At 39.0% G+C, this 27031-nt stretch overlaps 1 long non-coding RNA gene across 1 annotated transcript; it reads right to left on the reverse strand.

Annotated features, from left to right (window-relative positions):
- Positions 1-26048, reverse strand: LOC140712338 (uncharacterized). The gene is made up of 4 exons (XR_012093869.1): positions 25964-26048; positions 10841-10982; positions 331-424; positions 1-238 (listed from the first exon to the last, which is right to left on the reverse strand). It is a non-coding gene; the product is annotated as an uncharacterized lncRNA (long non-coding RNA).
- Between the last annotated feature and the right edge of the window lie 983 nt (positions 26049-27031).

A 27031-nucleotide genomic window follows, 5' to 3' on the forward strand; every position in this document is an offset into this window, starting at 1 on the left:
TGTTGTCTGATCTAGGTTGGGCTTGACTCCAAACTGCACATTTATGCCAAGCCTTTTCCATGTGTCTTTCGTTCTTTAGGGATCAGGGACCACCAGACTATGTTCTTTCCATGGCAATTGCGGAAGCCCAGGAGGGAAATCATCTCTCAAGCCTTTGATCATGTTGTGTTTGGTAACATTTCATCAGCTAAAGCAAGTTACACTGGCCAATTCCAGCACTGATGGGAGTATGGTCTACCTACAATGGGAAGGAGAGGAGAATGAGGCTTTGCTTTGTCATATTCCAAGTGAATGAACAAATGTAAAGTTAACTAATCAACTTACACTTACACTTAATTAAAGTCAGATCTAGCATAAAACACATCGGGATCTTCTCTGGTGAAAATTGCTGTCTCTGTCTGGTATGTTGGGAACAAACTGACACCTGGAATAGAGTAATAAGTGGTAGGAAATCACTAGGAAGCACTTACATTAAGCACCTGCTAGGTTGCAGAAACTGTATAAGAATTGTAAATACAGAGAACCTAGTGGCCAAGATCTGTCCTCAAGGACTCCCAGACTGAAAGGGAAGACAGGAATGTAAGTTAACCAGGTCTATACTGTACAATAACTCCCTACTAAAGCAATGCTCAAGATTCCAAGAAAAAGAGGGAGGAGAAAAAATTCTGATTATGCCTCAGGGAAGATTTTCCTAATAAGGCAAAATCAAAAGAGAAAAAATCTAAGTACTCCTTCTAATTTGTTGAAAGAACTATCCAGGTTATTTATTTTTCTCTGAATCCTCAGTTCTTATCCGACAGCCTAGCACAGAATATGCCTTCAGTGCATGGTGGTTATAAGACTGGTGGATGAGGGCGGGCGTGGTGGCTCACGCCTGTAATCCCAGCACTTTGGGAGGCCAAGGCAGTTGGATCACCTGAGGTTGGGAGTTCGAGACCAGCATGACCAATGTGGAGAAATCCCGTCTTTACTGAAAACACAAAATTAGCTGGGCGTGGTGGCACATGCCGGTAATCCCAGCTACTCAGGAGGCTGAGGCAGGAGAATTGCTTGAACCCAGGAGGTGGAGGTTGTGGTGAGCCGAGATCATGCCATTGCACTCCAGCCTGGGCAAAGAGAGCAAAACACCCACTCAAAACAAAAACAAAAACAAAAACAAAAAACTGGTGGATGACAAAATACTTCAGACTGCCTGTGAACTATCAACATAACCCTCATGTTTCCTTCTCCTTTTACAGATGATGAAACTAAAACCCAGATGTCTAATGTAACTGTAAAGAGCACACAAATATTTAATGATGTTGCTGTAAGCAGAACCTAGGTCTTGTGGCTCCCAGTCCAGTGATTTCGTGCTAAAAATTGCATGAAAATTACCTGACTCTAGTTTTCGATGGAATAAAACAAAAATTATACAGCTGGGAGCTGTGTAGCACAGTGGCTGCAACATAGTATCCACTCGGCAAATGTTTGTTGAATTGAATGGAGTTAAAAATTGGAAAGATTTGTAAAGATTCTCTCTTCTAATCCAGCCCTTCATTTTGCCATGATAAGGAAAGTGCAGGAACTGGGAAATGACTTTGCCAAGGTTGCGGGAACGGAGTGGAGTTCTTTGCTTCTTCCTTTCATTGTCATTGGAATGCGAATGTGGTCCTGTAAACTGTGTCTGTGGGTAAAGAGGTGTGACATTGTTTAAAGTCATTTCCTTGTAAGCTCAGTCGCAAGCAGGCAAGTAGGAAAAGACAGTAATTCAAGTTGTCAGGGCCCTTAGAAACCTGCCCTAGGGTGTTGTATTCATAATGGAAAGAATTGAAATGCTTGAATATAGTTATTCTTGGGCCTATTCTAAAACCAAGAGTGTGTATCCTCAGCAGGCTTAATGCAGACAATTACAGTTAAACCCAGGCTTCCAGATAAGCTAAATTTCCAGGACCTTGTAAATAACTCTTTGTTCCCTGTCTCCTCGCGCTGGGTCCTGTCGGTATAAGGCGGGAGACAAGCAAAACAACCGCACACTCTTTATTCCTTTCCGTCCTCGTCCTCTCCAGTAATTCCATCTTCCTAATTTTTCCATCTCAATTGTAACTTCAGGGGGTACATACAACACTCCCCAAATTCTCTAATAATGTAGAGACTCCCTGAGCTGTTCATTCTGTTTTCTTGCCCCACAAACTTATTTTGTTTGCAAAGGACATTCCAAGGACAAGGGCACATTAATCAATAGCAGGACGTAATGGACTCATTTACCACTGCGGCTATCCACATAGGGAGGAAGAAAGAGAATCACACATAGCAAGAGGCTGTATCTTCTCTCTCTCTTCGTACAGAGTCCTAGTGTGCCCTTTACTGCCTTTCAGGCCTTCTTTGATCCATATTGGTGCTCTTCGAGAAAGAGCAGAGAAAGAAAATAGATTACACCAACATTGAATTCATTCCTCATTTTTAACAGCGTGTAAGTATAAAGTTTTACAAATTAGTATGTCTGCAAGGAGCCACTGTTCATCCAGTCTGGTCTTTTCATTTTCTGATGAGAAAACTGAGTTCTAGAAAGAATGAATGGCTTGTCCTTAGTCATCCTATGAAAACGGTTCAGGGCAATATTAGATCTCAGGGTTTTTGTGTCCCAGGACTATTTGCCCCACACCTAACTGATGTATGACTTCTCTAGATTATCTTCAGAACATTAATGAACTTGTGGATTTAAACACATTGAACTTCTGTAGCTATTCTTATAGGGCCATTTAATTACACACACGAAACCTTTTCCATTTTAAGCATAGTGCTTATTTCACCCCAAAAGTCACTGGATCATCTGATTACTCATAAGCCAGGTAAGCTAAATTTCTCATAAGCCACACCTCTGAGAAACTTGTCGTTTTGCTCTCTAAAGGTATCTGCAAAATAAAGAGATTTGAGTACACGGAAGGATGTTGAATCCATGGTCGAAAGACTCTGGATAGGAGCAGTGCCAAGGGAGCTGCTCACTTTGGAATTGCCTCCTGGTTTCCCTGGATTTAGCTTGTGCTTTGGGACTGGTAGGTGCTCAACCCTGAATTTCTTGTTGTGGACACTGAGCAAGGTATTGAATGACTTGGCTTCTCAATTCCTTCATCTGAAGCTTGGAGATAATGATAGTCCTTCAGTGGTTGGACATGGTGGTTTTTAACTATCTGCCCATCCTCTCTACTGTTAATTTTTAAAGGCAGGTTTGCCAACTCATTTTTATCACACTACCCACTGACATAGCCTCACAAAAGGCAAGAGTTTATATCCATTTACAAATTGAGATTACAGTAGAAACTTGCTTCTGCTAGTTTAAGAAAATTTAGGCATTAATTACAAATGTTAGGGCTATTTCATGCAACCTGGTGGAAGAAATGGGACTGGGCTTTAGGTTCCCAGGAGTGCCAGGCTGCCCAAAAGGGCAGTGACTATGAAAGGAATGGTTTCCAGCCAGCTTCTGCTCATTTTCTGGGCATCAGGATTACCTCTACTCTTTTGTAACTTTCTCCTCTACTATGGGGGGGATGCTTGAGTCTTTCTTGCTCTTACCCCCCTTGTTCTTGATCTTTGTTCTGTGGTTTGGTTTTTGTGATCTCCTCAAGATCAAGGTTTCTGGTCATGATTCTACTTCCCACCAGTAGGGAGAGTGAGTCACAAACCAAGCTGGTCCAAGTCTATGGCACTGACTGTACTCTGTTTTCTAGGGGTAAAGATTTCAAGGACATTAACAGGTTAGCACATGTCTGTGTGGTCTAAAAGCAGGCTTGACTATTTATCTTTCTCTCATTCTTTTCAGGATTCCTTTTGCATGCATTTAAGAGCGGATACTTGAGGCTTCTCTAACTTGGTGATTTGTGCATGTTCTCTGTCGCCTCCTCCCTCCGTCCTTCGACACGCTGCTGGGTCCAAGTCGGCTGTCTCAGACGATCAGGTCTGAAGCAGACGGTTCCAGCTATCTCATTTGATGCAACAGGATAAATTATCTGGTTGCCCTCCCACCTACAAGGAACATAGGTGCCAGCAAGTGTTCTCTGACTTTGACTTTCTTTGCTTCAGAGTGATTATACCTGACCTTCAGGCTTCGTGATGGCAGAGAAATACTTTAATCTTATCTTATTAAAAACTTTTTCTCAGTAAAATTTCATCCTTCCTGGTATACATGAAAGGAGCCTACCAAATGGTTTAGGTGAAGTTACCAGTTTCTATAGTGGAGTTTTACACCTAAAATCTTGCATAATATGTAAGGGTTAGTTTTTCATGCTCTGCATATATTTTCTTTCTGGGAAAGAAGTGGTGGAGAAAGGAAAAACAAATTTCTTAATATCTAGCCAAAACACCAATAAAGTGTTATTTTATACCCTGATTTAGTCACACCCTAACTCATTGTTCAAATCCTGTACCACAGTAAAATTTTATACATTTATTTATTTTATTTTTTCTTTAGAGATGGGGTCTTTGTCTGTCACTCTGGCTGGAGTACAGTGGCATGATCACAGCTTACTGCAGCCTTAAACTCCTGTACTCAAGCGATTCTCTTGTCTCAGTCTCCAGAGTAGTTGGAACTATGGGTAAACACCACCACAACTAATTTTTTTTTTTTTTTTTTTTTTTTTTTTTTTTGTAGAGTCAGTCTTCCATTTTGCCCAGACCTGACCAACATAGTTGAAACCCCATCTCTACTAAAAATACAACATTTATCCAGGTGTGGTGGTGCGTGCCTATAATCCCAGCTACTCGGGAGGCTGAGGCGGAGGCAGAGGAATCACTTGAACCCAGGAGGTGGAGGTTTCAGTGACCCAAGATTGCACCATTGCACTCCAGCATGGGCGACAGAGAAAGACTCCATCTAAAAAAAAAAAAAAAAATCTATCTTTCTGGTGAATACAGAATTTCACCAGCTGACTCTCTCTCCATGTGCTAAGTTCCAGTCGTGGTCATCTTTCCACATTTGTCTTCCTCTGATTCAGGTCAGCTCTCCTCCATTATTTTTTTATTAGGGTTCCCACACTTCTCTTCCCAGGCATCTTTTGGTCAAGGATCTTTCTATATTTCTTGCTATGGACAGAATGGAGGAATACTAAGTTTTCAAATCCCTGCCTATCATTACTCTGGTGACCTTGAGAAAGTTACTAATCAATTTATGGTTTATCTTCTCCATCTGTAAAATGAGACTACTACAAATACCTACCTCACAGGATGGTGAAGATTAAATAAATTGTTGCATATGTAAGGCCTGTAAATATATGTGGTTCATAGTAAGAGCTCACTAAATGCTAGTTATTGTTATTCTTGTTGCTTATTAAGCAATGTATTCTGTGTATTTATTTATTGTTTTTTAGGTTGTTCCCCACCCAACTAGGAAATAATCTGAAGCTTAGTTTTCAGTTAAAAAGTTATGCCAGTTTGTTTTTCTAATCAAAAGACAGTCTCCTCCATAAGATAAATTCTGACACTATGCTTAAAGTACAATTCTTAACCTTTTTTTGTTTATTTCTATCTCTGTGACATATTTTTGGGAGACAAGAGGAAAGGAAAGGTGGAATAAAAAGACATTGCTGAGAGGGAGAATTCGAGATTCCAGAGCCTAATATTCTAGGCTCCAGAACCTCTCCTCAATCTTCTTCTATTTCATCTAGATTAGTTGAATCATTTAAGAATCTCCTAAATTTATTTTTCCCTGTATCTGCCCTTCTATTATTTTTCTTATCAAATCAGTCCCCTTTGAAAAAGTTTTATGTTTTTTTAAGCTTCTGTGCTCTCTAAACTACCTCTTTAGTTCTCCCTGAAGTCAACATTCATTCCTTACTGTCCCAACCTTTCTTTTTAAACCCCTGTGAAATGCTCGTATGAGAGTATCAGTGCAGAAAATGATAAATAAGGCAAGGAACTGTATGTCAAGTGTCTATTGGAGGTTAGCAACAAGAGATAGAACTGGAGTAAATTTCAGAGTCTCTGGGCCCACCTGGTATCTCAAAACCTCTTGGAATTACAAAGACATCAACAATCCTAATTTCAGGATTACCTGATAATTAATTGCTATGTAAAAACCTTGAACATGAGAAATAAATAAGAGGTGAATTACAGATAGAGAGGACGTTTAATTTCAATAAGACAGTAGAGAAAGGAAGTGCTAAAAGGAAGAAATAAAGACAGAATAGAGACAATATAGTTAAGGACCCAAAGTGAAATTTAAAAGGAGCAAATAAACTATGAGCTTTGGCTCAGGGAAAAGAAGCATGCATACAAAAATAACACAATTCAGGGCGGACATCAGGAAACAGTGATTTGAGTTAGTCAGCATGTGAAGTGTGGGAAAAATCATTGTGTTTTCCTCTGTAGCTTCATCTTAGAGATCTTGGACATGGATTGTTTACAATCTGTCAGTGAACAAATGGAAGGCATATGTCCCAATATAAATTTTTTAAAAAAGAAGTCTTTAAGGTTCTCTAGGTATACAATCATATAATCAGCAAATAGCGACAGTTTGACTTCCCCTTTACTGATTTGGATGCCCTTTATTTCTTTCTCTTGTCTGATTGCTCTGGCTAGGACTTCTAGTACTATGTTGAAGAGAAATGGTGAGAGTGGACATCCTTGTTTTGTTCCATTTCTCAGAGGGAATGCTTTCAACCTTTCCCCATTCAGTATTATGTTGACTGTGGGTTTGTCATATATGACTTTCATTACATTGAGATATGTCTCTTGTATGCTGATTTTGTTAAGAGTTTTAATCACAAAGGGATGCTGGATTTTGTCGAATGCTTTTTCTACGTCTATTGAGATGATTATGTGATTTTTGTTTTTAATTCTGTTTATGTGGTATACCACATTTGCTGATGTGCATATGTTAAACCATCCCTGCATTCCTGCTATAAAACCCTCTTGATCATGTCCCATCAAAATGTGGGCTAAGGATATGAATAGACAGTTCTCAAAAGAATATATACAAATGGTCAACCAACCTAACAAATGCTCAACATCATTAATGATCAGGGAAATGCAAATCAAAACCACAATGTGATACCACCTTACTCCTGCAACAATAACTATAATAAAAAAATAAAAAATAATAGATGTTGGCGTGGATATGGTGAACAAGAAACACTGTTACACTGCTGGTGGTAATATAACCTAGTACAACCACTATGGAGAAAATAATGTGGAAATTCCTTAAAGAACTAATAGTAGAACTACCATTTGATTCAACAATCCCACTACTGGGTATCTACCCTGAGGAAAAGAAGTCATTATACAGAAAAAGATACTTGCACATGCATGTTTATAGCAGTACAATTCGCAATTACAAAAATGTGGAACCAACCCAAAAGCCCATTAATCAACAAGTGGATAAAGAAACTGTGATACGTGTGTGTGTGTGTGTGTGTATATATATATACATATATGTATATATGAGATAGAATACTACTTAGCCATAAAAAGGAATGACTTCATGGTATTTGCAGCAACCTGGATGAGATTGGAGAGTATTATTCTAAGTGAAGTAACCCCAGAATGGAAAAACAAACATGATATATTCTTACTCATAAGTAGGAGCTAAGATATGAGGAGGCAAAGGCATAAGAATGACACAATGGACTTTGGAGACTCAGGGAGAAAGGATGGGAAAGGGGTGAGGGATAAAAGACTACAAATTGGGTGCAGTGTATACTGCTTGGGTGATGGGTACACCAAAATCTCGCAAATCACTACTAAAGAACTGACTCATATAGTCAAACACCACCTATTCCCCAATAACCTATGGAAATAAAACAAATTTTCTAAAGAAACAACTTTGGTAATAACGTGTCTAGCATCTCTTGAATGGGTGGTTCCATTCCATTGGAGTGAGTGGGAGTTGTAGGGCGAGGGAATCATAGCTTGTCACAACAAAAAAGGGTACATTAGAGAAAAACTTCTGTAATGGTAACAGGAAAAGCATGGTGGGCACTATTGCCAGTGAAGCAATCACTTAACCACTGAAAATTGTGAATAAAACATATAAAAGCATTCAATGTCTCCAAAAATAGTCATAAGGGCATGCAGTAGATACAGGAAAAATATACTTAAGAAAATCTACTAAATCTTGGAAGGAACAGTGAGCTTTGGCATTTGAGCCATGAGCCACTCATGCCACTCCCTCTTTTCCCCAACTGAGTGTGAGGGGAGCTATACTCCAGACATGCTTACCAAGAACATGGGGCTATGTCTTCACCAAATTTTCAGTTGAAGACTGCAGTTAAACCAGGGAGGGTAGGCCAGAGGCACATTTCATAGTATTGAGAGACAGGACTAGCTGGATTTCCTAGACAACCTGAAAATCCCTAAGCCTAGCTGAGAAGGTGACTGCATCCACCTTTAAACAGGTGACTAGCAACTTAGCTCACACCCGACCAATAAGGTAGTAAAGAGAGCTCACTAAAATGCTAATTCGGCAAAAATGGGAGGTGAAGAAATAGCCAATCTATTGCCTGAGAGCAAAAGGGGGAAGGTACAATGATCAGGATATAAATCCAGGCATTCAATCCAGCAACGGCTATCCACTTTGGGTCCCCTCCCTTTGTATGGGAGTTCTGTTTTCACTCTATTAACTCTTACAACTTCACACTCTTCTGGTCCGTGTTTCTTACAGCTCAAGCTGAGCTTTCACTCACCATTCACCATTGCTGTTTGCTGCCATCGCAGGCCCTCCACTGACTTCCACGCCTCTGGATCTGGCAGGGTGTCCGCTGTGCTCCTGATCCAGTAAGGTGCCCATTGCTGCTCCCGATCGGGCTAAAGACTCATCATTGTTCATGCATGGCTAAGTACCCAGGTTCATCCTAAGCAAGCTGAACACTAGTTGCTGGGCTCCATGGTTCTCTTCCGTGACCCATGGCTTCTAATAGAGCTATAACACTCACTGCATGGCCCAAGATTCCATTCCTTGGAATCGGTGAGGCCAAGAACCCCAGGTCAGAGAACAAGAAGCTTGCCACCATCTTGGAAGCAGCCTGCCACCATCTTGGGAGCTCTGGGAGCAAGGAACCCCTGGCAATAGTCTCAGTTCCAGATTATAGATAACTCTGTTCCAGAGCTCTTTCCTGATACAGCCACCACTTTCAGGGTGAAGGCTCTGCTCTAGGTGAATCAGGTAAACAATCCTTGGCCCTGAATGCACCTGTCTGCCATGGCTTGCTTGTAGGGCAGAAGTTCCACATGAGGAGGGACAAGCATAGAAGACTAGGGTCTAAAATCTCCTCTGAGATCAGGGTTGCTACTCCAGGAGAAGTGGGCCACTATCTCATCCAATGATATGGATTTTCTGCCCATGGAAAGAGACAAGACTGAAGCACAAAGAACCTCACAACTGAAGCAGAATAAGGTTTCTCCAATGATGTCCATGTCTTAATACACAGAACATGCAAAGACATTACCTTACATGGCAAAAGACACTTTTTAAATTCGATTAAATTAAGGTTATTGAGATGAAAAGATTATCCTGGGTTACCTGAGTGGTTCCATTGTTATGAAAAGGGTCCTTATAAGATGGAAACCTGAGGGTCAGAGGGAGAGACACAAGTATATGTAACGATAAACACAAGAGTTGGAGTAATTTAAAGAAGGCCTCAAACCAAGGAATGCTAATAGACTCTAGAACCTGAAAAGCAAAGAAACTGATTCTCCAGTGGAACTCGCAGAAGGAACATAGCCTTGCCAGCACCTTGACTTTAAACTCTTACCTAAAGACTGTAATAGAATAGATACTTGTTATTTAAGTCTCTAAGTTTGCAGTCATTTGTTACAGTGGCAATAGGACATGAATATAACTCTCCCAAACAACACTGGCTTTATTTAAAACAGTATGGGAAAGATCATGCCGAAGGGCACCGCCAAAAACAATAGATATCTTAGTGGTGAGCAACTAAAAGGAGACTGATAGCTACAAGATCTTACAGCAACAGGGGAATTGGTAGAGCAGTTGAAGATGACCAGAGAAAACCAGGGAAAGAGACAGCTAAAAAAAGCCTCTCTGAGGTCTGAGCAACCTCAAAGCTTCAGCACCCTTTCCCTTTAAAAGAGTCCCTATTTAATTGGATCAGATAGTGGAGCAATTTACACCCCCAGGGTATTGTTAAAAAATATGAACAGTCAACTGCTTGATAAATGCTTTCTATGAAAAATCTCACATACTCATCATACTTAAAGGTGAAAGGCATCATATTTTTTCTTTAAAATCAAGAGCAAGACAAGAATGACTACTATTGCCACTACTGTTCACATTGTGCAAAGGTTTCAGTCAGGGAAATTAGAAAAAGATAAATAAGTAGAAGTTATCTATACTTGTAATGAAGGAGTGAAAATTTCTATATTTTCAGGTGATGTGATCTTGTTAAAGAGAAAATCTTAAGGAATCCACTAAAACATTAATAGAATTAATAAACAACCTCAGCAACATGAGTGAATACAAGGTCAACGTGTGGAAATCAATTGCTTTTATAGTAATATAAATAAATAAACTCAAAAAAATTAAAAAGATATTTATATTTACAATATTACAGAAAAGAAAAATATACTTATGGATGAGTTTAACAAAGAGTGAAAGACAAGTACATTGAATTACTGCAGCAGGCAGAATAATGCTTCCCCAAAGATAATCTCATCCCTGGAAATTGTGAATATATTTTGCTTCATGGCAAAGAGGAATTAAGGTTGCTAATAAGCTGACCTTATGAAAGAGAGATTATCCTATGTTATCTGATTGTTCCAATGTAATCACAAAGGTTTGTAGACGTGAAAGCAGAAGAATGAATAAGAGTCAAGGTAGGAGTGATGTAACGTGAGAAAGAAAAACTCAACCCACCATTGCTGGATTTGAAGATGGAAAAGGGCTATAAGCCAAGAATGTTGGCAACTTGTGGACACTGGGAAAGACAAACTGCTTTTCTTCCAGAGCTTTCAGAGAGAAACGTAGCATGCTGACATCTTCATTGAGTCCTGTGACACTGAAATGGACCAATGATTAAAAAACAAACAAACAAACAAAAATGTAAAATAACTGTAAAACATTGTGTGATTTAAGCTATTAAGTGCACTAAGTATGCTGTAAAATGTTACAGCAGCAATAAAACCTGATACAACCATAAAACATAAAGGAAAGAAATTAATCAGAACTTAAATTAATCAGAACTTGTTAAGATGAAATTAATCAGAAATTGTTAAGATGCCAGTATTCCTCAATTGATCTGTAGATACAACAGAATTCCTGTAAAAATCTCAGCTAGCTATTTTCCTGCCAGAATTGACAAGCCAAGTTTTAAATTCGTATTTAATGGAAAGGATAACGACTTTGCTATTCGTATTTAATAACAAAGTTGGAGGGCTCACACTTCTCAAATTTAAAACTTACTACAAAGCTATAGTAATTAAGAAAGAGTGGTACACAATAAACATGTATATCAATGTAAATGAGAATCCATAAAGAAGCCATTACATCCATGGCCAATTGATTTTGATAAAGGTGCCAACACAATAAAATGGAGAAAGAACAGACTTTCCAACAATTTTGCTGGGACAATTGGCTATCCATGTGCAAAATTATAAATTTAGACCCCTTCTTCATGCCATATGCAAATATTACCCAAAGGGGACCATACACCGAAAGGTAAGAGTTAAAATACAAATCTTTTCACATGAAATACATAAGTAAATCTTCATGGCTTTGGGCTAGGCAATGGTTTCTTAGACATAACACTAAAAACACCCATAAAACAAAACCTATGGCGGACTTCATCAAAATTTAAAACTTTTTTGCTGCAACTAATACTATCAAGACAGTAAAAATATAAACCTTAGGATGGGTGAATATATTTACAATCTTTTTTTTTTTTTTAATTTATTTATTATTATTATACTTTAAGTTGTAGGGTACATGTGCACAACGTGCAGGTTTGTTACATATGTATACTTGTGCCATGTTGGTGTGCTGCACCCATCAACTCGTCATTTACATCAGGTATAACTCCCAATGCAATCCCTCCCCCCTCCCCCCTCCCCATGATAGGCCCCGGTGTGTGATGTTCCCCTTCCCGAGTCCAAGTGATCTCATTGTTCAGTTCCCACCTATGAGTGAGAACATGCGGTGTTTGGTTTTCTGTTCTTGTGATAGTTTGCTAAGAATGATGGTTTCCAGCTGCATCCATGTCCCTACAAAGGACACAAACTCATCCTTTTTTATGGCTGCATAGTATTCCATGGTGTATATGTGCCACATTTTCTTAATCCAATCTGTCACTGATGGACATTTGGGTTGATTCCAAGTCTTTGCTATTGTGAATAGTGCTGCAATAAACATACGTGTGCATGTGTCTTTATAGCAGCATAATTTATAATCCTTTGGGTATATACCCAGTAATGGGATGGCTGGGTCATATGGTACATCTAGTTCTAGATCCTTGAGGAATCGCCATACTGTTTTCCATAATGGTTGAACTAGTTTACAATCCCACCAACAGTGTAAAAGTGTTCCTATTTCTCCACATCCTCTCCAGCACCTGTTGTTTCCTGACTTTTGAATGATCGCCATTCTAACTGGTGTGAGATGGTATCTCATTGTGGTTTTGATTTGCATTTCTCTGATGGCCAGTGATGATGAGCATTTTTTCATGTGTCTGTTGGCTGTATGAATGTCTTCTTTTGAGAAATGTCTGTTCATATCCTTTGCCCACTTTTTGATGGGGTTGTTTGTATTTTTTCTTGTAAATTTGTTTGAGTTCTTTGTAGGTTCTGGATATTAGCCCTTTGTCAGATGAGTAGATTGCAAAAATTTTCTCCCATTCTGTAGGTTGCCTGTTCACTCTGATGGTAGTTTCTTTTGCTGTGCAGAAGCTCTTTAGTTTAATGAGATCCCATTTGTCAATTTTGGCTTTTGCTGCCATTGCTTTTGGCATTTTAGACATGAAGTCTTTGCCCATGCCTATGTCCTGAATGGTACTACCTAGGTTTTCCTCTAGGATTTTTATGGTATTAGGTCTAACATTTAAGTCTCTAATCCATCTTGAATTAATTTTCGTATAAGGAGTAAGGAAAGGATCCAGTTTCAGCTTTCTACTTATGGCTAGCCAATTTTCCCAGCACCATTTATTAAATAGGGAATCCTTTCCCCATTTCTTGTTTCTCTCAGGTTTGTCAAAGATCAGATGGCTGTAGATGTGTGGTATTATTTCTGAGGACTCTGTTCTGTTCCATTGGTCTATATCTCTGTTTTGGTACCAGTACCATGCTGTTTTGGTTACTGTAGCCTTGTAGTATAGTTTGAAGTCAGGTAGTGTGATGCCTCCAGCTTTGTTCTTTTGACTTAGGATTGTCTTGGAGATGCGGGCTCTTTTTTGGTTCCACATGAACTTTAAAGCAGTTTTTTCCAGTTCTGTGAAGAAGCTCATTGGTAGCTTGATGGGGATGGCATTGAATCTATAAATTACCTTGGGCAGTATGGCCATTTTCACGATATTGATTCTTCCTATCCATGAGCATGGAAGTTCTGGCTAGGGCAATCAGGCAAGAGAAAGAAATCAAGGGGATTCAGTTAGGAAAAGAAGAAGTCAAATTGTCCCTGTTTGCAGATGACATGATTGTATATTTAGAAAACCCCATTGTCTCAGCCCAAAATCTCCTTAAGCTGTTAAGCAACTTCAGCAAAGTTTCAGGATACAAAATTAATGTGCAAAAATCACAAGCATTCTTATACACCAGTAACAGACAAACAGAGAGCCAAATCAGGAATGAACTTCCATTCACAATTGCTTCAAAGAGAATAAAATACCTAGGAATCCAACTTACAAGGGATGTAAAGGACCTCTTCAAGGAGAACTACAAACCACTGCTCAGTGAAATAAAAGAGGACACAAACAAATGGAAGAACATACTATATTTACAATCTTATATCGAATAAGAGACTGGGATTTCTATCCAGAATGTATAAAGAACTCTCACAACTCCATCATTAAAGATAAATAACCCAATTTAAAAAAGAGTAACATAACTCAGTTGGTATTTATCTAAAAATATATATATATAAATGGCCACAAGAAATACTCAACATCTTTAATTGCTAGAGAAATGCAAATCAAAACCACAATGAAATATTACTTTTTCCCACTAGTAGAGCTATAGTAAAAAAGATAGAAATAACAAGTATTGGAGAGAATAAACAAAAATTGGAACTCTCATCTGCTACTAATGGGACTGTAAAATTGAGTAGCCCCTTTGAAAACAGTTTAGCAGTACCTCAAAATATTAAACATGATGTTACTCTGTGTATTAGTTTCTTCTCATGCTGCTAATAAAGACACACCCAAGACTGGGTAATTTATAAAGGAAAGAGGTTTAATTGACTCACAGTTCAGCATGGCTGGGGAGGCCTCAGGAAACTTAAAATCATGGCAGAAGGGGAAGCAAACACTTCCTCACATGGTGGCAGCAAGGAGAAGTGCCAAGCAAAATGGGGAAAAGTCCTTATAAAACCATCCGATATCATGAGAACTCATTCACTATCATGAGAACACCATAAGGATAACTGGCCCCATGATTCAATTACCTCCCACTGGGTCCCTCCCACAACAGGTAGGGATTATGGGAACTACAATTCAAGATGAGATTTGGGTGGAGACAACCAAACCATAACACCATATGATCCAGTAATTCTGCTTGTAGGTATATTCCTAAATGAAATGAAGGTATATGTCCACCTTTTAACTCATACACAAATGATTATAGCAAAACAATTCACAATAGTCAATAATAGGAACAATATAAAGGACCATCAACTGATTAAGTAGTAAATAAATGGGTTATATCCACATAGTGACATATTATTCAATCATAATTAAAAGAAATGAAATTCCGATACTTGGCAACAATATGAATGAACCTTTAAAACATGTTAGTATATCAAATAAGTTGGTCATAAACAACTATATGTTGTATGATTCCATTTATTTTACGTGTCCAGAATAAAAAAATCTGTAGAAACACAAAACAGATGAGATGTTTCCTAGGGTGTGAGAAGTGGGGTGGTGATGGTCATATAAGAACGCAGAGTTTCTTTTCAGATTGATGAAAAAGTTCTAATATTGTATTACGATGATGGTTACACAACTCTTAGTATACTGAAAAACACCTTAAATGAGTGCAGAGTATGGTGTATGTGTTATGTCTTTAAAAAGATGTTTAGGAAAAATAAAGATAGAAAAAGGAGAGACTGGGACATGGAAGGTATTCAAAGAATCTGCGAGGATTATTGTTCCAAAGGTGGAACAATAGCTACTTCTTCAATAACTACTTTTAGTAAAACAGCTACTACACAATCACTACCTCTAGTAGACACTTCTACTACTTAAGATTATTTGGTTCTCCTCTTCTGAGATGCAGAAGCATACTTCCCTGCTAGTTGGTCATAGCAGGACCATCTGACTAGTTCTGGGCAAATAGTTGTGGGCAGAAAGGTTGTGTATTATTTCCCAGTCAAGCATTAAATTTTGATGTGATGACCTCCAGCACTCTCTTGCCCTGATGTATCAGCTGAAGATGCTGTGTGCTCCAAATGGTGCAGAGACGATTTCATAGAGTTTTCAGAGCCTCATTCACTAGATATAAACTGGAATTCAGAACAACAGGAACATGTACATGAGCAAAAAAAATGCACTTCTGTTTGTGTGTTGAACCACCGACATTTTACAGTTGCTTATTACTGCACCGTAACGTGTGTTATGTGACCTACACAACAAGGTGATGGAGAAACAGGGGTATAGATAAATATAATAACTGACTTGCAAGTTTGAAAACCCAGCACTCTATCATAAAACAGGTAGAAATTCTGCATAATTTAATTTGGGTTAGAAAAAAATGGCTATCAACATTTCTCCCTTCTGGAATATGTTGAGTCCTGTGAGGGACAGTGAAGCCTGCTTTTAGTTGGCTGGTGGTTCATTTGAAACAATCTGATTGGCAGAAGGGGAATGGCTTCATATATGTATTTTTTTCCATAGGACTAAAATGTAATCTCTCACACATCTAACAATTCCCCATTTTCTATTTTCATATGTTCTTATTTTTTCTTTAGTGGGTGGATAAAAGATTTCTAATAGATGGGAGTGAATTTGGATAAAGGATCTATCATATATACATAATGTATATACATATAAAATCTCATACAAGTTGAGTATGCCTTATCTGAAATGCTTGGGTTCAGAAGTGTTTTGGGTTTCAGAATTTTTTAGATAGTGGAGTATTTGCATTATATATTGGTTGAGTGTCCCTAATCTAAAAAAACCCAAAATCTCAAATGTTCTGAAACATTATGCATTTCAAACTTTTTGAGTATTTCAAGCTCTTGAGGGCCAATGACCCTCAAAAAATTATTTTAGAGTATTTTGGATTTCAGATTTTGGGGATTAGAGATGCTCCAAATGTGTACATATAAAATTTGTCACTGTTTGTAACTTATAAGTATGCAAGTTTTTATTTTTAGAGAAATTGTTAGTAAAATGGATAAGTTCTTTTTTAATGCGTTTGTAAGTTTGGAGTTTGTTTTATCTTTCATTTTCCTTATTCCACGTTCCTGAGATCACCAGTAAGAGAAGAAAGCATACTTTGCTGTGGGTCAGGTGCTACATTCGAATATCATGGTCATGACACCAGGTTCCATTTAATAAATTACTGCTGTGGGGACACTAAATGGTATCCGTAGCTTCAAATCCATTAAGCGACAATTTGCTAACTTTGTGGGGAAGGGATCAGTATTGGTATTACCTTGTGTACCTGAAGTTCAGGACTCCTTCTCACAGCTATTTCATCCAATTAATTTAGAAGGCTATTATCCCCATTATACAAACGGACAAACTGGTCTGTAAGATAAGTGAGAATGAATGCGTCAGGTTTCCATAAAAGAGGATGCTGTTTCCGGATGCAGGATAAAGGTGGCTTTAAATTTTTCTGTCCTCCCTCTCAGACATCATAGGCGGCCCTATCATGTTCTTTGTATAAGTCTGAGGCAGACTTGAACGACCACAATGCAAAGTAATGCTTGGAATTACACTGTTGGTTACCCTAATTACTTTAGTTCTTAGAGTGGGACACCAGGATAAAGAAGAAACAGAGGATTATGTAATATCTATATAATGAGGAGTAGAGAAATCAAAATATTCAGTTTAGAAAAAGGAAAAACGTAATGCTAAAAATAGTACCCATATATCCAGTCCTCTAAATTGACAAATAACTTACACATCAAGTGTTTCCTCATTTATCCTTGAAAAGAATGTGGAGGTTAATTGACTCTCTCGTTTTCACAAAGGAGAAAACGGAAGCTTGAGCTTGGTGATGCCTATAAGGTGTCACTCCTAGGAACTTGAGAAAGCCTCAACATAGGCTCAAGGTAGGCTCAAGGTTATCTCAGGGTAGGTATGAGATAACTTACCCCATTCATTACCCTTACTAATCAAATCCAAAATTCGCATTGTCTCATAACTACTGACCTAATCTTGCTCTTTCTTTCTTTCTAGTGCCATCTTTTTACCTGCCCCTTATTCACTACTCACTGGGCACATCTCTGTTATTGCTGTTTCTACAAAGACCAATTTTATTCATGCCTTGAAGAATTTACATTTGCTTTTTTATCTTCCTGTATAATTCTCTCTGAAGATTTTCACATGGCTGGCTACTCTTTACCATTCTCAAGGCTCAGCTTGCACACTTCCTGCTTGGATTAGACTTCCTTGTCTACTTCATCTAAAGAAGTTCCCCTTGAATATTTTTATTGTATAACACTCTATTTTTTTGATTTTAATCTTCATAACACTCATTTTTATCCTGTTTAGTCATTTAACACCTGCCTCTTTCTTCTAGAATTTAATCCTAAAAGAGTAGGTTCACTGTCATTTTACTCAATACCACATTCTCAATATCTAAAATAGTCTCTCGGGTATAGTAAATGGTAAATAAAAATTTACTAGGTGAATGAAATAAAATATTGACTTTGGGGGAAAGAAAGATAGTGTATCTATCTTTATGAAGTACAGAAGAACTAATAAATTAACATTTAGCTTCAGAAATGGGCTCAATAGATGAGGCTCTGAATAGATAATTGAATTTAACCTTTCACAAAGAAATAATTTTATAAAATATCACACTTCTGATTTCAGGAAACAGGCTGTCCAACACGGTGGTTCATTAGCACTGATGAAATGTTCAAGCAAAGGATAGGTGTGCATTCTGTAGATGTAGGGATGCCTGAATCAGGCATGTGGTGGTGCTAAGGTTGCCTCCATCCTATTTTATCACTTCTGAAACCTATAACTCTAAAGAGGTATTTTGTATAAATAATTTTTTTTTTTTTTACCAAACAAAAACGATGAATTGGGCAAGTCTGCTAATTATACTTCATTATTTTCCATTAAACTCAGAAAAATCGTAAGATTCTTTTAGGCATTGCATATGATCTTGTTTGCAATAGCCTTCTAGTAAAAGAGAAAGTTTTAACAGCACATTAGGTTTCAATTGACATTAAATATGTAATTACCCCCAATTAATCAGTAAGGAATGATTTAAGCTGCAGCTAACCACAAATTAGACTTAAAAATGGCTTAAACAAATAAGGCTTTTTAATTTCCATGTAAACAGAAGTCTGAGGATAGGTGGTTTCTAGTATACATCTTCCAATGGTGTCACAACTTCCAAATTTTATTTCTGTCTGCTCCTCTGTACTCTGGATTGATAGTGCTACCTCTCAAGTAGTTTCACAAAGAATGTATTATTGTTGCTGAGCATCAGGTTCTCACAGGTAACATATTAAATGATAGTACCTCTTTTATACCTTTTTTACTAGAAATAAAGAGAGAATGTATGACAAGTGTTTGGTGTGGGTCATTGTCTTGGAGGGCTCCATCGTTTTCTCCATTTTTTAATTTTATTTTATTTTACTTTATTACTCCATTTTGCTTACATTTAATTCCTCTGTCAGCACACAAATTTCATCTTCATCCGTACTCATCTCTTTGCCTATTGTTTAGGTCAAGATATCCACTTGGAGAAGTTTTCTCTTACAAATGTGTACAACTTATTCTTCTACAGTCGCTGCCGCCAACTCCCTACATGCCTAGACTTTAGAGTTCCGAATACGACTGCTGAGGAAGTATGATTACTTAGGTCATGACTACAAATACTATATATTTCAAACATCCAGCTTCGGTGTCATTTCAGTTCAAGCCAGCAGTGTTTATGAAATAACTACTGCATGCCAGGCACGGTAGAACTTCTGAAAAGCCACCTTCCAATTCCTGTGAGTACAGTTATTCGCTTATACTTCTAGGAGCATGCAGCTGGTTGGGCTCTCTGAAAGCAGATGCGAAAATGGAAGTGTCACGGGGAAGGTGTTAATTAGGGATCAATAGATACCATAAAAGGAACAGGGGGGAAAGCAGGACTGTGCAGAGGAAGAAGTCCAACTGTGGCACAGCCGGAAAGAGCCTCAGCCCCAAACAGATAATGCCAGTCAAAATCATTCCAATTGAGCCAAAATGGCCAGGTCTACACATACCTTCCTCCCTCAGTCACCAATGTGGGCTGTCCAGAGACAGTGATCTCAGGCAATTCCGTTTTGAGGGACAGCTGGAGTTGGTCTGCTAACCACACTCTCTGTAGCTGGGAAGGAAAGCCCTTTCTTGAAGAGAGAGCTGTGTTGCTCCTCCCTGTGTCTACCACAGTCTATGTCTTAGAACCCTGAAGTCCGTTTCTTAAGATACAGTCAGGATATGACTCCTTCAGGTTTCCAGTGGACTTCTCTTCCTTAGAAGAAACTTAAGAGGCAGGTAAGAATGATGAACTATAGCCCATGATACTACAAGAAGTCTCAGTTACACAGTAGTGTTGTCCTCCTTTAGCCACCATACGGTCTAGATTCTCCTTCACCTCTGCTATCATCAGGGGTTTATCTGTGGCATGACCTAGACCTCATCACCAAGAGGCCTCAGTCCTTGGTTACAATGTCCTTATTAGGCCAGCATTGCCAAACCTGCTATTTTACAATCACAATGAGCAATGAAGAGACACCAAGACCTACCTAAGTGGATTATATGAGTTCCACAGATATTCCTCTTTGGTCACATTCTGAAACAGGAGCTGAGCCTCCAACTGCCTATCAGGGTCAATTACTTCTGCTGCAAAAATGGTAATTCCTTTTGCCTGGTAGTCTATGGACACCGCAAGCCCAAACTGCTCAGGTAGCGGCTATAGCTTATAATTAAACAGAAGTGTTGCATAATTCCCTTGCAAGAAGTGCCTCCCTTTTAAGAACCAAGATTTCTAATTCTATGTTCCAAGGTTTTGGAGATGGGAAGTAAAAATTCTCAGGTGAGTCATTTGGCGTGGTAGCACTTGGGGTCATGCCTGCTTCTATTCTTCGGTTCCTAAACCCATGTATTCTTCCTGTTGGGACACATCACCACGTAAAATCTTGCTTAAATGCTTATAAAAATCCTGGCACTGTTTTTCACAGGGTATTTCCCCTGAACTGGCACTTCAGTAGTGCCTTGAGCAGGACATTCAATCCTCTTTCAGGCTGGTGTCTGGATGGTGCAGAATGTGGGACATTCCATTGTGATGGTCCTACTCCCATACCTGGATGCAACACTTTCATCTTATTAAAAACAATTGTTGAGCTCTCTGGGTTGATCCTCATATACTTGACAAAACCAAGTTTACAATGGGTAGTTTTGGCTACATTGTCGTAGAATGTCCTGTGGTCAGATATTTTGTCTTCATCTGGGGTTGTTCCTCAAAAACTTACAATTATTTGTTTCAGTGGCTTGGATGTGTTATTAAACTCTGATGGCTTGTGTTGAATTTTTTTTCCTCATTGAATCTTGCCAAAAATTCCTAATGACATTTTCTTTTTCCACCACTGAAGTATCCAACACCGTAGTGTATGCCAGATTATATGGTCCATACTGAGCCCCAGTATGGCTCAAACCCCACTATTGCTTCCATAGCAGCCTGGACCTGCTGCAGAGCCCTTTCCTTCTCTAGGCCCCAACAGCCCTGGAAGCCTCTGTGTTACCCAGAAGATGAACCAAAGCAGCATTTCTAGCAATGGACCACGTTCCTTCCAGAACCCAAAGGGTCCCACGAGGCATGGAGATTTATTCTTCATGGTGGGAGATCTGACATGGTAACTTATCTTTTGCTTTGGAAGCCGTGTTTCCAAAGCATGATCTTATGATCATGATCTTATGTTCTCATGATCTCATGATCTCACAACATTACAATCATCCTAACTATTCAACCCCTAAAATGTACAGACACGTGTAGTCTCCAAACATTTTTTGGCGTATTTTCCATCCTCTGGAGCATAGGTTTCTTACACAGGCTTCCAGCTTTTAGCCACTATTTGCTCATCCAGCTCAATAAATATAGTATTATCATGTAATTGATCAATGTGATGCTTGCCATTATATCCAGAAAATCAAGGCCAGGTTGGGTTTTACTATGACAGAGAGTAGAGAGTTAGCACATTCCCAGGGCAAAACTCTGTGTGACTGTATGCATGCGTGTGTGTGTGTGTGTGTGTGTGTGTATTTTATTTCATGAAAATTCAAACTGCCTTCATCATCTTTTCTGATAAGGCTGGAAAAGAACACAACAGCCAAGTCCACGCCCCACTTACTTGAGGACATATTTATATGCTCATTCAAAGACACTATTTGCATGATGGCTCCCATTGGAGATAGTACTTGGTTGAACTTGAAGTAGTCTACAGTAATCCTCCAGGATTCTTACAGTTTCTACGTTGTTTAATGTGGTTAGAAAAGCTATCATTGTGATCACTCACAATGATAACTTTTCGCTTAGGAATGGCACTAATCACCCCTTTCCTTTGGGATACAGTATTGTTTCTAATATATTATCTTGGGTATGAGGAAAACAGTGTTGATGACTTCAGTTTTCTACTTGGCCTTCTCCACTGCTTTTACCCCACAGATCACAATATGGAGATTTTGTGTCAATTTCCCCAATCCGTCTATCTCAATTTTATGGACCAGAAAAGTGACCACTGGAATAATTTTTGTGGTTGATATCATGGATCCCTGTAAGCCTGATGTTGAGCAGGACTCCAGGATATCATCTGGCATCCATAAGACCCTACTCTAACAAAGAACCTTCATGATGGTTTGTTTTATGTGTAAACTTTGCTAGGATATAGTACCAAGTTACTTAATCCAACACTAGTTTAGGTGTTGCCGCACAGATAGTTCTGGATAGGTTTAACATCTACAATCAGCTGATTTTAAGTAAAGAAAATAGGCATTGTTTCCTCCATTTACCCGTCTCCTGTGCACGATATGTGATCCTCAGTCATTGAATCCCTTTCCCATACAATTTCCTAATTCGTCAGTAAAATATTTAATCATTGGACCACAAATTTCTGTCAGGAACTACCTGTACTCACATTTTTTTTTTGAGATGGATTCTAGCTCTGTCACCCAGGCTGGAGTGCAGTGGTGTGATCTCGGCTCACTGCAAGCTCCGCCTCCCAGGTTTATGCCATTCTCCTGCCTCAGCCTCCCCAGTAGCTGGGACTACAGGTGCCTGCCACCACGCCTGGCTAATTTTTTTGTATTTTTAGTAGAGATCAGGTTTCACTGTGTTAGCCAGGATGGTCTTGATCTCCTGACCTTGTGATCCGCCCGCCTCGGCTTCCCAAAGTGCTGGGATTACCGGTGTGAGCCACCGTGCCTGGCCTGTACTCACGTTTTACTGTTATTGTGCACTTATTGCCAGCCAGACTGTGAGTGGCTTTGTTCTAAAGCCCTGTCTTACCAACTGCTTTCCGAGATTGCGCTTGGTATCAATGCTTGAGGTTGGAAGCTGTCAGCTTGCCAAGGATTAGAGCTCTAAGTAAATTCAGATGTGCTGAAGGGTATGAGGCAAGGCACAAACAGCATCTACCATGTTGGCCAGTAGAGGGGAGCAGCTCTTGTTACTGTGGTTGTTGAATCTTCTGCTGTTGATGTCATTATTATTATTGGTACTAGTGAGTGGCTGCAGAAAATGATCAACACCTGCAGGTTTTTAAAAAAGTGTTGTTTCTCTAGTTTTACATTAAGGCAATACCAATAATACAGACTCACTTCAAATACAAATGAATAATTTTCAACATTCATTTTCCAAAGGTAAGTAAAAGGTGGATCCCAGAACAGACAAACTGGTCTTAGGGTTAATTGCTATGCTTTCCCTGTGAGTCCACCCTTGTTTTGCAATTTAGTGTCTTCCTTTTTTCCTCCCTTTGTGTCTGTTTGCCGGAAGCCTGTGGTCTGGGCACGGTGCCCAGTTAGATTTAATTTTGGTTTCCTAGTTATGCAGCATCCTAGCTGTGGTTTGGAGATGACATTTTACAAATTGTGTTTAGGCATTTTTGTTTATTTATGGTGGAACAAGTACAGAAAGCTTGTACCCAGCCTGTTCAGATAATAACATTTAAAATAGAAGAAATAAAACTAATAGCACATGATAATACATACAAATGTGTGGTTATACAGACACTAGTGCATGTTTACATGCCTTTGAATGGAGCTTTGGATATAACAACAGGACAATACTGTCATATTTCTCTTCTTTTCCAATCTTTTCCTGTAATAACCTGAAAAATGAGAGACCAGAATATAGGTGTGTGGCCATGGTATGCCATCTGAAAGGACTGGGTAAGCACGTGGGATGGACACTGAGCTGGGAATTAATAGAGGGTGTCCAGACTCCAGAGTCAAGAAATGAGCTGGGCTCCTACCCCATTCTGAAGTTGCCAGAGAGTGAAATTGACCTGTATTCCTGCTATAAGTTGCTTCTTTAAGGTTCTGCTGGAGCTTTCTTAGTTTGTGAATGGAATCTGGGCTGGTTTCCATAGTTTTTCTGGTTACTTTCAGGGATTACAATGTCCAGTTTCCCCTCATGGAATGTCTCATACATCATAGAGCTTCCCTCCACCCTTCAGCCTTTTTAGTGCCTCCAATTAGAACATCTGCAGCAGGAAAGAGGCCAGGGTGGGCTTCTTTACCCTTTCATTAGACTTTTCCTCATCTCCTCCTCACTCATTCACTGTGTGGTCTCTGATCCTCCAGGGATAGAGCAGAAAGAGAGGAGAGGTAATGGACAGAGACCTGGGAATGCTGTTTTATGCAGTGTGTGTGTGTGTGTGTGTGTGTGTGTGTGCGTGTGTGTGTGTTGCAGATGTTTATAAGCTGATCCCTCCTTCCTGGAGCTCCTTGAAGACTCCCCAGGTGGGCACCTCCCTGTATAGGTAACTCTAATTCATTGGCTGCCTCCCCTGTCTGCTCTGTTTTTCAGGTGCTCTCACATTCATTCCAACCGCCACCTTTTACCCTCAGACACTCTCAGGGTTGAATCAGATAGCCATTTGCAAATGCCCCAAATTTCAAGGAACACACATCCATCTTGGTAATTAGTTCCCTTGAAGTTCCGCACTTGGTTTTAGGTGGAAAAGCAGAAGGCTGTCCTCTCCCTGTGGCAATCAAGAGTTTTCTGCACACCTGCAGCTCTCTCTGAAGCAGCCCTTCCAGTCCCCAGGCTCTGATCTCCCCTATTTATATGGTGGGCTAACTCTGCTATGGCCATAACCGGTGGGCCGTTCCATTTGCAAGACCAGCACTTCTGTGGTGTTTTACAATCAATTTTTTTTTTGTTCTTAGCATTTGTAACTTCTGCAGAATCTTCAAGATCACAAGAACAGTCACTTTTTATACCCTATTATAAACAAACAAATTTCCAGTAGAAGCCGGATAAGTGCATGTATTAGAATTCATATACATGTTGGCTCTATTCGTGTTTCACTTATGCAGATTTTACCTCCACCCACTAACAGAACTGTAAGTTTATTATCAAATTTTGAGGGGTGTTACCTAGAAATCTACACCAGCACAAGTTTATGATATTATTTGCCTGAGAAATAAGAAAATAGCAGTTCAGTAGCTGAGAGGCAGTGTGTAGCACAGAGGTTAAATGTATCGATTACTCATCCCTACCTTTGTTGAATTTTATCTCTGTAAGCCCATACCTATAGATCAAGAAAATGTATTGAATCTTTCTGTGTTTCATTTTTTTTCATCAATCAACTGGTAATAATAAGAATTGTACCTACCTTACAGGTGGTTATAAAGATTAACTAAGATAATATATATGTGATACTTAGAACCGTGTAATTTAAAAAATGCTCAATAAATGTTAGATATTATTGGCTTAGGGTTTGGGTAAAGCGCACACACACACACACACACGAAGTAAAACCATTTCTGGACAGTTGGTGATTAATTTTAGTCAATCAGTTAAGCAACTGTTTACAAGCTTCTCTGTGTCAGAATATTATGCCAAGCACCGGAATACTGGGGAGTGTGGGTGTGGGTGGAGAAAAGCAATTAAGCAAGACTCACTAGTGTAGTAGGAGAAACAACTATCAGGAGAGTCTCTTGAGATATTTAAGGTCCAAGGTACTCATATTGTGAAATAGTGCAAATCCAAACAAAATGAGGCAGTGTTCACCCCTCAAGTTGGCAAAAATGCTAAAGTTTGAGAATACCCATTGCTGGAAATGATGTGAGGAAAACATGCATTCTCCATCCATAATCAATAAAGGTAGACACTTATCAACTTTTTTGTGGAAGGTATTAGAGAACATCTACAAAGGATGAGATATGTGTGTAAGGATGATGGACTGTAGTCAAGGTTAGGCAGAGGTACACATCCGGGATGGCATGACACAACAGGATTGGAGTGCAGTTGCACAACCCATGCATTATATAATCACAGTTATGAAGCCATAACATGGGAGGGCTCATCACCTGGCTCTGAGCCACTGTTGTGTGTGACATGCATAAATGCAGCACCGACAGTGTGAGTGAGCTGCTGAATAAAGCCATGTCCCACCTACCTGTGGTCTCTTGAGTGTTCTTTCAGCTGCTCATCCCTTGCCGCTGACTCCCCCCTTGCCGCTGACTCCCCTGGAACCTAACAATGTGTATCTACTGATTATTGTATCTTGCACATACAGATATCCTAGAAAAGGATAATCAAGATACACAGGATGTTTATTTCATTTTTGTTTGTAATAAGAGGGCAAATAACCCTGGAAACAAAATGTCCTTCAAAAAGGAAATGAATATATAATTTATGGCCCAATAGTGCTTCCTGGTCCATAAGGGAAGCATTCCAAGACCCCTAGTGGATGCCTGAAATCACAAAGGGTAATGAACATCATACAGATACTCCTTGATTTATGATGGGATTGTGTCCCAATAAACACATCACAAGTTAAAAATATCATAAATTCAAAATGCATGTAAAACAGCTAAACTAACAAGCATCATAGCCTAGGCTGCCTCAAGTGTCCTCAGAGCACTTATGTTAGCCTATAGTTGGGCAAAATAATCTAAAATAAAGCCTATTATAGGTGTTGAATAACTAATAAATTCCTTCAGTACTGTACTGAAAGTGAAAAAAAAATGGTTGCATAGGTACTCAAAATACTGTTTCTACTGATTGCATACCACTTTTCCACCATCATAAAGTGAAAAAATAGTAAGTTGAATCATTTTAAGTCAGAGGCCATTTGTATATACCACGATTTTTCTATATACATATATACCTATGATAAAGTTTAATTTATGAAACAGTAAAAGATCAACAAAAACTGAAAATAGAACAGTAAGAACAATCTACTGTAATAAAAATTATGTGAATGTGGTCTCTTTTTCTCTCCCTGAAAATATCTTATTGTCCTATATTCACCATTCTCGTGATCTGTCAATCTAATAACCCCAGCAGCTACTAAGTGACGAATGCGCAGGTAGCAGATGCAGTGTGGATACACGGGACAAATGGATAATTCACATCCTGGGTGAAGGGTAGGAGACAGGATGGTAAGACATTTCATCATGCTACTCAGAATGGCATGAAGCTGAAAACTTAAGCTAGATCAGCTTATTGCTAGAATTTTCCA

Source organism: Chlorocebus sabaeus, chromosome 8, assembly GCF_047675955.1.
Source record: "Chlorocebus sabaeus isolate Y175 chromosome 8, mChlSab1.0.hap1, whole genome shotgun sequence".
In the NCBI taxonomy this organism is placed as follows: domain Eukaryota; kingdom Metazoa; phylum Chordata; class Mammalia; order Primates; family Cercopithecidae; genus Chlorocebus; species Chlorocebus sabaeus.